General features: G+C 38.1%; 1 long non-coding RNA gene across 1 annotated transcript in view; it reads left to right on the plus strand.

The window, feature by feature from the left end:
- LOC308197807 overlaps positions 1–9,881 on the plus strand; it is a 146,168-nt gene extending 136,287 nt beyond the window's left edge. The window contains exon 4 of the long non-coding RNA XR_013953291.1: positions 9,603–9,881. This is a non-coding gene — a long non-coding RNA (uncharacterized lncRNA). The remainder of the gene's footprint in view (positions 1–9,602) is intronic.
- The last annotated feature ends 80 nt before the right edge of the window (positions 9,882–9,961 follow it).

Genomic DNA, 9,961 nt, shown 5'->3' on the forward strand with positions numbered 1-9,961 from the left:
AGTGTGTGTGGAAGGAGGCAAGTTTCAAAATCACTTCAAATTAAAAATCAGGCCAGTGATATTTTGTGTTCCTGTAAGCTGCCTACGCTTCTCAGTATCCAAATATAGCTTTAAAATATGTAGCCGTAAGGAAGGATTAGTACCATCTTATGATAAATATGATTATTTAATCTATTTGAAGTTCCTGTGGAATTTGCCACTCCTATATTTGTACACCTTTAGCTACTCCTGGAGGAAAGTGAGCAAAAGGAATTTTCCTGATGTTTGTATTTGCAAACTTCTGTTCTAAGAACCAATGAGTTTTTAATTTATATGGAAAACAAAAAGGAGAGCCCATGTCCTTTTGTCTTTTATCATATCACTGATAAATGAAAGATTGCAGAGTTCCATCAACAAAGCTGGATAAATTACCAGTCTTGTAATTAACACTTCATGTGCAAATATGGAGAGATGTATGTCTCAAGTTTCATACCATGGTATTTTGGCAAAAGATGGCACTAAATGGCTTGATGGGTGGCTGTCATCCCTCGTTTGGATGACCTAGATTCCTTAAATGAGCAAGGACGTTGGTTTGGACAATTATTCTTATTTTGGAAATCCCAGGGTGAGCAGTGAGCAATTCTGTAAATGAGCAGGAGCACAGCAATGGTCTTTGGTGCAGAAGTGGAACTTAGTGACTGCTGAAGCTATCGTAGCCATAGACATGTTTAAGGGACAAGGAAATTGTAACTTTCTTTGCCAGGGTATGCTGACGCTTCACGTGCTGCATACTTAGGTACGTGTGTATGTATGAGTAGAGTGTATATATCCATGCAGAGTGAGTGACTTCTGTGAATGGAGAATTCTAGTTGGGCAGTATATTAGCAAAATAATTGAGGATTAAAGGGATGCTGTGAAGATGGGTAGGCTTTGGATTTTTTTTCTTAATTAGATATAATGCTATGTCACATTGATAATGCTAGAAAGTAAATTTTTTTCTTCTCTGAGACCAAACTTAGCATGGACAGGTGTAGATCAAGCTGCTAATTTACTCATCTTAATTCAGGCAGACAATTTCAAAGCACGCTTCGCCCTCTGGGGCACATTTTGATGGAAAGTTGTGATAGTTTATGTACTAAAGATGCCTGTTCGCTAGAAAATAATTTTGAAACCATAGATATCTATGCAGTTATCCTACAATTTAACTTTTAGTTGTTGTTGTTATTGGAGTGGGTTACATTTTGATCTGCAGCTTGGAAATCAAAATATTTACATTTCCTTATCAACCATCTAAATCTGGTCTCCACTAAACTGCATTTTTTAAGTACTTAAATGAGCTCACTTATTTTAACAAAACTGGGGAAAATAATCTAAGTAATCTTGTGCAGGTTTATAAGAACAGGGAAGTCAATCTGGTGTGTACAAGGTAGGTGGCTTTTGTAAAACAGAGTAAATTCATTTAACATACCATGAAAAATTCCTGTGGCCCTGCAAATTCAGTTAGGTTGCTGGTTTCTTTTGCATGTAGGCAAATAGCTGGGTTTAATTGTTGGTATTATCAGCAGAATTATTCAGGCACCGCGACAGCATATAGGCCTGTTGTTTACTGTAAAAAGACTTGATAAAACTTGTAGTCCTCAATTACGTATACTCTTAATACTGCAATAAGCCCATGTGCAAGTTCCCATCCTCTTGCATGGCTGTCGTGTTTATGTTATGCAGTGGAAAACGTGACGGCTGCCCATGAGTCACCTGGCCAGGGACAGCTAGCCTTGTCTGGAGTGATAGAGCTGCAGCCAGGCTCATTGGAAGGGCAGCCATTATCTGAAGCAATGCTAAAACTACGGCATTTCTAAACCAAAAGTTCAAGTGTTGCAGTGAAGAGGTTGCGCAGTGAAAACGATACTCATTTTAAGGATCCCCTAATTTAACTGAGATGGTGCTAATAATCATTCGACAGCTCTGTCATTGCACTGCAGCTACTCAGTGTGCAACTGTGCTTGCTGGTTTCATTCACCGTAAAATGGCAGCACAGCCATCAGTACTGAAGAGGCACAGTGTAGATTTTTTCAACAATGGGGAGTGTTTGCAATGGACCAAATTTAAACATTTATTGCTTGCAATTAAACTGCCAGGGTGGTACCGTAAGTACCTTAATTAAGATTGGTTTTTAGTCTGCTCTTCAAACTCTTTTTAGACTCAAACTAGAAGTATGAAGTGCTTCGAAGCACTATTAAATGACTTAGAGTGTGTTTTGTTGAGTCACATCCTGCTCCATTCTTAAGGGAAATGAGCATGAGAGACATTAGATTTTATGCCAGCAATTGTATGTTGAATGTGAAACATTTGGCCTAGCAGACCTCATTTTATTGCTCGTGCTGGTTTTGCCTCTTATTTCAGTGGCACTAGTGGTATGTCGTCTTGGAGAGCAAAGCTGTGTTCATAGTGGGGTAAAATGCAATCTTCCAAATGCAGTAACAATGTGTTCAGGAAGAACATGAGTTTTTGATTGTCTACTGCAGACAAAGATATCCATAAGTTCTGCGTTAAGCTCTTTATGGTAGCTGGGCAAGGTAGTATGAATTCATTAGTGGCTGAATATAGGAGGTTGTTATCAGAAGAGAGTTCAGAAGAGTGTCATTTTAATTATAGTGTCATTTTATTTTATAGCCTTTGGTGATTATTCACAACTGCTATGGTGAGGTTCTGAATTGTAGAGACAAATAAAACTACAATATAGTTTTATGGCTGTGTATAGTATTTTGCAGAGTTTTTTTAAATGAGACACAGCTAAAAATTTCTGTCATTAGGCAGGCCGAAGTGTTGACTTGCAAGATAAGTTGTAGTTAAACTCCAGAATCTTTTATTGACTGTCCTAAGATTTCAATTAGACCTTTTTTTTAATATGGAGTACAATCTTATTAATAGTTAAGAAAATAATGGTAGAATATTATTTGCAAATGTCTTTTTCAAACTGAGAATTGAAAGTGGGAAGTGTTAATGTTGAAATAGTCTGTGAGGTGAGTTGTTTATGGTGGGTAGATCCTGATAAAAGCACACCTCCACAGAAAAAAGACATGAGTGAGAAGTGCTGCTTTAGGGAATTTGAGAGATGCCTTGTCTTGGAGGTGGAGCGATGCTCCCTCATTGTAGCAAAATTGCTAATTGCTCAGAAGTGCCTACTCTGAGAGTGTTTCTTACTGCAGTGCACTTCTCCCCAGCTCATCCACAGAAACCCTTCATGCTGGGCACCTCCTCCAAAGGTTTCCTGCTTGTTGTGGTGCAATGTTTCCTTTAGGATTCAGGTTTCGATGGCTTGAATTAAATTTATATCTATATTTATAATTGCTTTTATCAATGTGTTTTGAGACTTTTGACGCAATTTAGAGTTCATACCAATGATGCAAAGAAGTCCTTAACAAGGTATGGACTGTGATAAAGGCAAAACAAAGAAACGCCAACTGGTGTCTTGCTGCAGAGTAGAAAATATGGGCCCACTGTTGTAGTGTGAATTAATGCTTGCTTTGTCCAGCACGCTAATTTTTATACGCTGTCACACTAGTGAAATTCAGTTATAAACATTGTTGAAAGCTGTCAAGTGAAGAGAAATAAATTGTTAGATGAACTATCCATAAGCATCTCAAATACTAATTAAAGAAAAGCCTGAAACAAGTGTTTAGTCTAAAGAAGATCTAAGAAAAGGAATCTAGGTATCGAAGGTAAATATAAAGACTGGCATGCAAAATAAATATCTTTTTTTTCTATCCAAATTGATTTGATTTCTCTTCCTGGTTAAAAATGCTCTCACATTAGAAATGATGTCAGAGCTGGTGCGTAAATGCAATAATTAAGATAGCTCTGAATGTCCATCTAATTTGCTTTTTAAAGACGTATTACTTTTACCTCTTACTGTTTGCGTTTGCTTGGCAAGGGTGTTTTACTAATCAGGCTGTGAAAAGACTGACAGAGCCAATTGAAAATCCTGTATGTACTCTTCAAATCCAGTAGCATGCAGAAGTGCCTATTTCAATTTCTTTTCTCTGAATTATATTAAGTTATAAAAAACAGATTTATAAATCTTAAAAGCTGACATCAAATGGAAAGCAGATTTCAACCAGCAGCAGTTGCAGTGATTCATGAAAATATACTAAAAAGGTAGGACAAAAAGAGTGAGCTTTACTTCCTCAGAAAACTGGGAAAAAGCAGCTTTTCAGAAAGCTTTGTGCCTTTACAGTGGTCACTTTCAAATATTTGAAATATAGTTCTCCATCCCTGATCTGTTTCTTCTTCATTTCCTCCATTTGGACATAGTTGTGGAGAAGCATAACCACTCTGAAATACCAGACTTCTTTGGTAGGAACATAAATGATGACAGATGCAACTATTTCAGGGAATGAAAACTGCTAATCCATGTCATTGTAAAAACATATGGTACTCTATAAAGGAATTTTTTGTACACTGCAATGAATGTGTCAGATTGTTCACTTGTGATTGTCTTTGAGCTTAGTCTTAAGAACTCAGGGTGATCAGACTGGCTAGGAAACTCTGGCACCCCCAAAATAAAGCACTTACATCTGAACTGTCAATTTGTCACGTCTTTAAGTAGGGTGCAATTAGAAAGAATGTTTCCTGACGTGGAAAGGAAATCTTTGACATAGATGAACTAGCTTTGGTCTAACTTTCTGAAATGCAAACAAAGAAACATCATTACATGATTTATAGCTCCTCAGCAATTTTGGACTCTGTACCAGAGAAAATAAATTATCTTAATTGCATGGGAAACTTGGACATAGAAAGTGGCTGTGCTGGTTACCGTTTGCACGTTGCTGTGAAGAACTTCTGTGTGTTTTTTTTTTTTAATGGAATATGGAGATGGTGAGTTACTCTGTTTCTATATGACTTGTTTCATATTCTGCAGTTGGTCTAAGGTCACTTCTAAATTTTTTTTTCCTGTCAGTCTCAAAACCTCATCTAATATTACTGTGAGACTGGATTAAATGGAGAATATTTCTTATGAGACTGAGTGTCATGGAAAGTTCAGAATGTCTTTTTTAAACTTGATTTTGTTAAAGGAGTAAGGAGTTAAAAGGCACATTTGCAACAGGGGGCTTCCACCTTATTTAATTTTCAACCTGCTTCCTTCCCTCCATTCATATTTGCTTTGCAGAGCTTGGCGAGATAAGAAAGGAGCAGTTCCTAGGACTGCAAGTTCTAATGCCTAATAGGTCCGCTGCAAGATCTGCTCTTACACACAGTTGCCTTCACAATATGGGTAATATTTTAAGCCTTCAGACTTTTTTTATTGCCTTACCAGTGAGTGAGTGTATATAACCTTCATTTTCTTCCTTTTATGTGTAGATAATAAGAACAACCCATCCACTAAAATAGTACCTTTCCAAATAGCCTGTTTCATGTAGAAGATTAGCTTTGTCATTCTCATGTTGTCATTGGATGCTTTTCTCATGTCTTTAAACACAGCTACTAGCTTTGGGAAACAGCACCAAATGCTTGGCAGCCACGTCTGCAAGTTTTTATCATCCTTGGACACTCCCAGTTCCTCTACAGTCTGATTTCATTTGTTTAATAGCTGCTTGGTGGCAGCCCTGCATACCTACCCTGCTAGTTCCAAACCTTTGCAGCTGAATACACAAGTGCCCTCAATTTGGGTGCAGTTAAAATACACTTTATCATATATTTATCTCCTTATTTTGCCTGTAAGGATCATAACATCTTCAGGCTATTCTACCAGATAACGACCAACAATTTGTGCTGCTGTTTAAGGATTCTGGACTTCTTGCCAGCCAGCTTAAATTTTGTCCTTTTTTTTTTTTCCAAAATGAAAGGTCAGAAGTCTGGGGTTTGAGGGTATATTTATGGTAGAACATCTGGCAATTCTAATTTTTACTTTGTCCGAATAGAAAGGAACTCAACTTTCTGTGACTAGAAATTTACAGTGTTTTGTGAATATTTTTACTTGATTTATTGTTCCAGCCTGTGCTTCTGCATCCTGTTTCTTTCTTTACTAATGCTAATTAAACACAAGGTTAATCTCATTGGTCAATTGGGTGATTTTGAAAGGTCCTGTTAATCATTATTTTTTCCTTTTAAAATCAGAAACTATAGAAAAATTTGCATCTGGGCCTGAAATTCCAGTTACAGGCCTTGTCTCTAGGTTTGCTTGCACAGAAAACAGGAGCAAAGTTTTGAGTCATAAAGAATTTATACTTGATTGATGGTTTGAGATACAGAATGAGGAGAAACTTTGTCTTAGATCTTTTTAATCCAGATGGCTGCACTTTGGTCTATTTTAGGGAGCTGTGACTCATCCAAGGCCTCTGAAGTCATGGCGAGCTTACCAGTGACTTCTGTGGGCTCTGGACCAGGCCTTTATAGAGCTCCAGTCCTGACGATAACGGGAGCAGCCAAGTTCTGCCACTCCATCTCTCAGTTGTCCTTTAACTTAGGTTTGTTTGTCTCCAGATTGGCTAAGTCTTGGGCAACCTGGTCTGCTTTCAAAGGGGACCCAGCTTTGGGCAGGAGGCTGGACTGCAGAGCTCTGAGGTCCCTTCCAAACTGAATTACCGCCTGATCCTATAAAATAAAACCTGAGCACAGGGAAGATGGGAAACTGCTCTCTAGTGTAGCAGCGATGCCTTACTTTGTTCTCCCATGTATTAATGTAGTATTGAAATTTCAGAGAGTGCGCAAAATAGTGTATAAGGATTTTGTGGTTTCTAGGCAGAGGAAAGTGTACTTTACTTCACAAAAGTGACACCATTCGAGCTCAGGCCAAGCTTTGTTTCGAATACTGGTTTTCAATACATAATGTAAATCTGAAACTTTTGCGGAAGAAAATTTCAGCCAGCTTTCTGTAGATAGATAAGGGAATATGTGTAAAAACACTAACTTAGGCTGCCAGACAACTTTTTATTTTTATTTTTTTAGTTATTCTCTGAGGAAGGTTTGTTAATTCATCCTCTGTTAATTATTATTTGAGAGCACTAGACAACTCCTGATGCTCTAATAGATGCAGTCATTTCTAAGTCAGGAAACCATCTTAACTCTAGGGGAGAATGCTCTTTTAAACTAGTTTGTGTCTCAGCTTTAAATGTTAACTAATAGGCATCTTCAAGTTGAAAGAAGTAGTTAAAGCTGGATGTCTCTTAAAAATGAGCATTGATCAATGGATATTGTAGCCTGCAAGCAAGTGAACTCATGGTGAGAGGGGTGGAAAGTAGCTGGAAGACCCTTGTGTTTGCAGAGTTTGCATTTATGATGTGGTGCAGGGAATAAGGAGCCCCAGTGCGCTGTATTTCAGAGGGAGATCAGCACTCAATTTGTACTCTTCTTGGGGAAGCCTCCTCCATATAAAAAACATACTGAATTTAAAAAGCATCCCTCTTCAAAAGATCTCAATGTTTTACAGAATGTGCTGTCACTTTTACTCTATGCAAAATAAGACTGAAATTGACTTGCAAAAGTGTAGTAAACCCACAGGATAACCCCAAATGAAACCTGGTGTTCTGATACTGAATGCAGTGCTCCGTTCCCTAGGGGCTGTGGTTACACAGATGCTTATGCCGTAATTGTACCAATAACCAAACTAAGAGAAGTTTGGATTTTTATCTGAACTTCTTTAGTTTCCAGTTATTACTACATTTTATGAGTTGGATTGAATGCTTATAGCTAGTCCCTGGGAAAAAGTTGCTGGAACTAAAAATAGTGTTTTTTCATCTTCTGTACTCAGTCCTTGGTGCCCTAATGGGATCTGTGAGATGCTCATCTTTAAACTAGTATGGTCGTTCCTACGTCTGTGAGAGCGATCACTGAGAGTGTACCTCGGACCCTCTCCCAGCATAGCTGAAGTAAAATGCCAACCATGCAGACATCAGCAAAGCTAAATAATTTTACAAGGAGAAAGATGATTCATTCCTGATTCACGGAATTATCTGGTTCTCCTTACCTGTATGGTGTTCAGTGTCTCGATAGCTGTATGGTCAGCTGTTTTTGGCAACCCATCTATCAGTAATAGGCAGCTTCTTTCAGTGAAGTGAAAATGCAGCTATCGCTCCTGAGGGCGAAAGCAGGCAGGTTTGCATTGGCCCCGATCCATGTCTCAAATGACATGGGTTAAGTCCCACAAATACTTCTTAACTGCTCCACTGCAGTCAGAGGATCAACCTGCTCTCTGCTATGGAAGCAAAATATTTGATTATTTAGTCTCCTGTTAGATGGCACACAGCTGTTTCCTTTTATTATGCATGGCTGCCAGTGTGAAAAGACATCTCTTCTACAAGCATAGATGGGAAGAAATACTATCAGATGATCAAATTTCTCCCACCCATATAGCTTAGAGACCAAGTTTTCCTTGGAAGCATAGTTTCATGATGTAATCAGTCAGTGCTGGAAATAAACCATACGCATTTGGGGATCAGAACCCTCAGAGCTGTAGAAAAACTAAACTGGCTTTACAGATGAAAAATAAAGCACGTTGAAGTAACAGTCGATCTAAAACTATTAATAATAGTATCAGAGAACAAAATGACCCATTGACAAATGTTTGTAAAGTAACAAAAAAGAAATTCGTTATTGATGTGTCAAGAACGAGGAATTGACTGTTTTTACAGTGACTTCACATAGCCATTCAACAGGACACAAGTTCAATGAACTGTCAGTGTAGAAAACAGCATTGCGTGATTGTTATGTTTTGTTTTTACACGGTGGATGGAGATTTCTCTGCTTGGAAATGCCTTAAATTTAATTGCTTCCTCAGCACATCCCATTCAGGTGGGAAGCCGAGCAAACACAGATGTGAAAATAGTGTTCACAGGTCTTGGGTCTGTCTTTGCCTGCTGCTGCCTCTTTCTTTTAAGCACTGCCTGTTCTTTTGAGTGTAATGATTTGATGTCACCTCTAGCTCATCAGCCATGTTTATGGTGCAAATTAAGGTATTTCATCCATACTGTTGTGATTTGTCATGACATCTAGCATGTTTTTTCCACTGGTTCCTAACACATCACCTATGACTTCCTATATACTGTTCTGCTATTGCTTGCTCTCTCTTCAGTTACTTGTTAATTAGTTCATTTCAGGTTTTCAGGCATTGTGATGTTAGAAGCTGTCTTTGCATTATAACTTTATCCTCATTCTCTTATAACTAATTGTTTCGGATCTCTGGCTATAATCTAAGAAACTTTTGACTCCATCTGAGTCAAAATTTTATTGTGGATATTGATAAGTGGATTGTGTATCTGATTTTGAAAAGCTCTTCAGTGCAAGAACCTTTGGCTTTAGAAAGAAAGCTTCATTACATGTTTTGTGACTCAGAGCTACTAGAACAAATTGAGGTTATATTAATAGCTGACAATTTATATGGTAATGGAGGTGGTAATTAAGAACTTGGATACAAAGAGGAGACAAAGTAAGCTGTCACTGAGCATCAAGTATAATTTTAGAGCTCAATTAGGCTTCTTGCAATACTGAACTGTATTAACAAAACTGAAACAGGATCATGGGGAGTGAGAAACGTGTCTTGCTAATGTGTGTCTGTTTCTCTACTGCAAAGTAGGTGGTTGATTAGTCTGTGTGGATTGGGAATTAGCCCATGTTCTGGGAATTTTCAGGTATGGATGGATTTGAAGTTGTGAAACTGCTGGGACACAGCTTTTTTTTTTTGTGTGTGTGTGTGGAAATCAACCCACAGATGAATAAAGTGACTGGCTCTGGGCACAAGAAAAATGTAAGTAATGAAGTGTTATTTAAATCAGCAAATATGTTCAGTTATTTTCTCTACTGATGCAATACTTTCCTTTCAGGAGAGCAGTACCGAGAAAGGGGATGCAAAGCAGGCATTTCTAAGTTACTTTACCTTTTTTGAAATACAAGAAATAAACTTGTAGCAGGAGCAAAGCTGGGAGCTCACTCTGCATTCACCATACTCTCTGTAGTGTGGTGTGGCCCTTTCACCCCCCCAGACTTGCTG

This window comes from Anser brachyrhynchus, assembly GCF_964034855.1.
Source record: "Anser brachyrhynchus genome assembly, chromosome: 7".
Lineage (NCBI taxonomy): Eukaryota > Metazoa > Chordata > Aves > Anseriformes > Anatidae > Anser > Anser brachyrhynchus.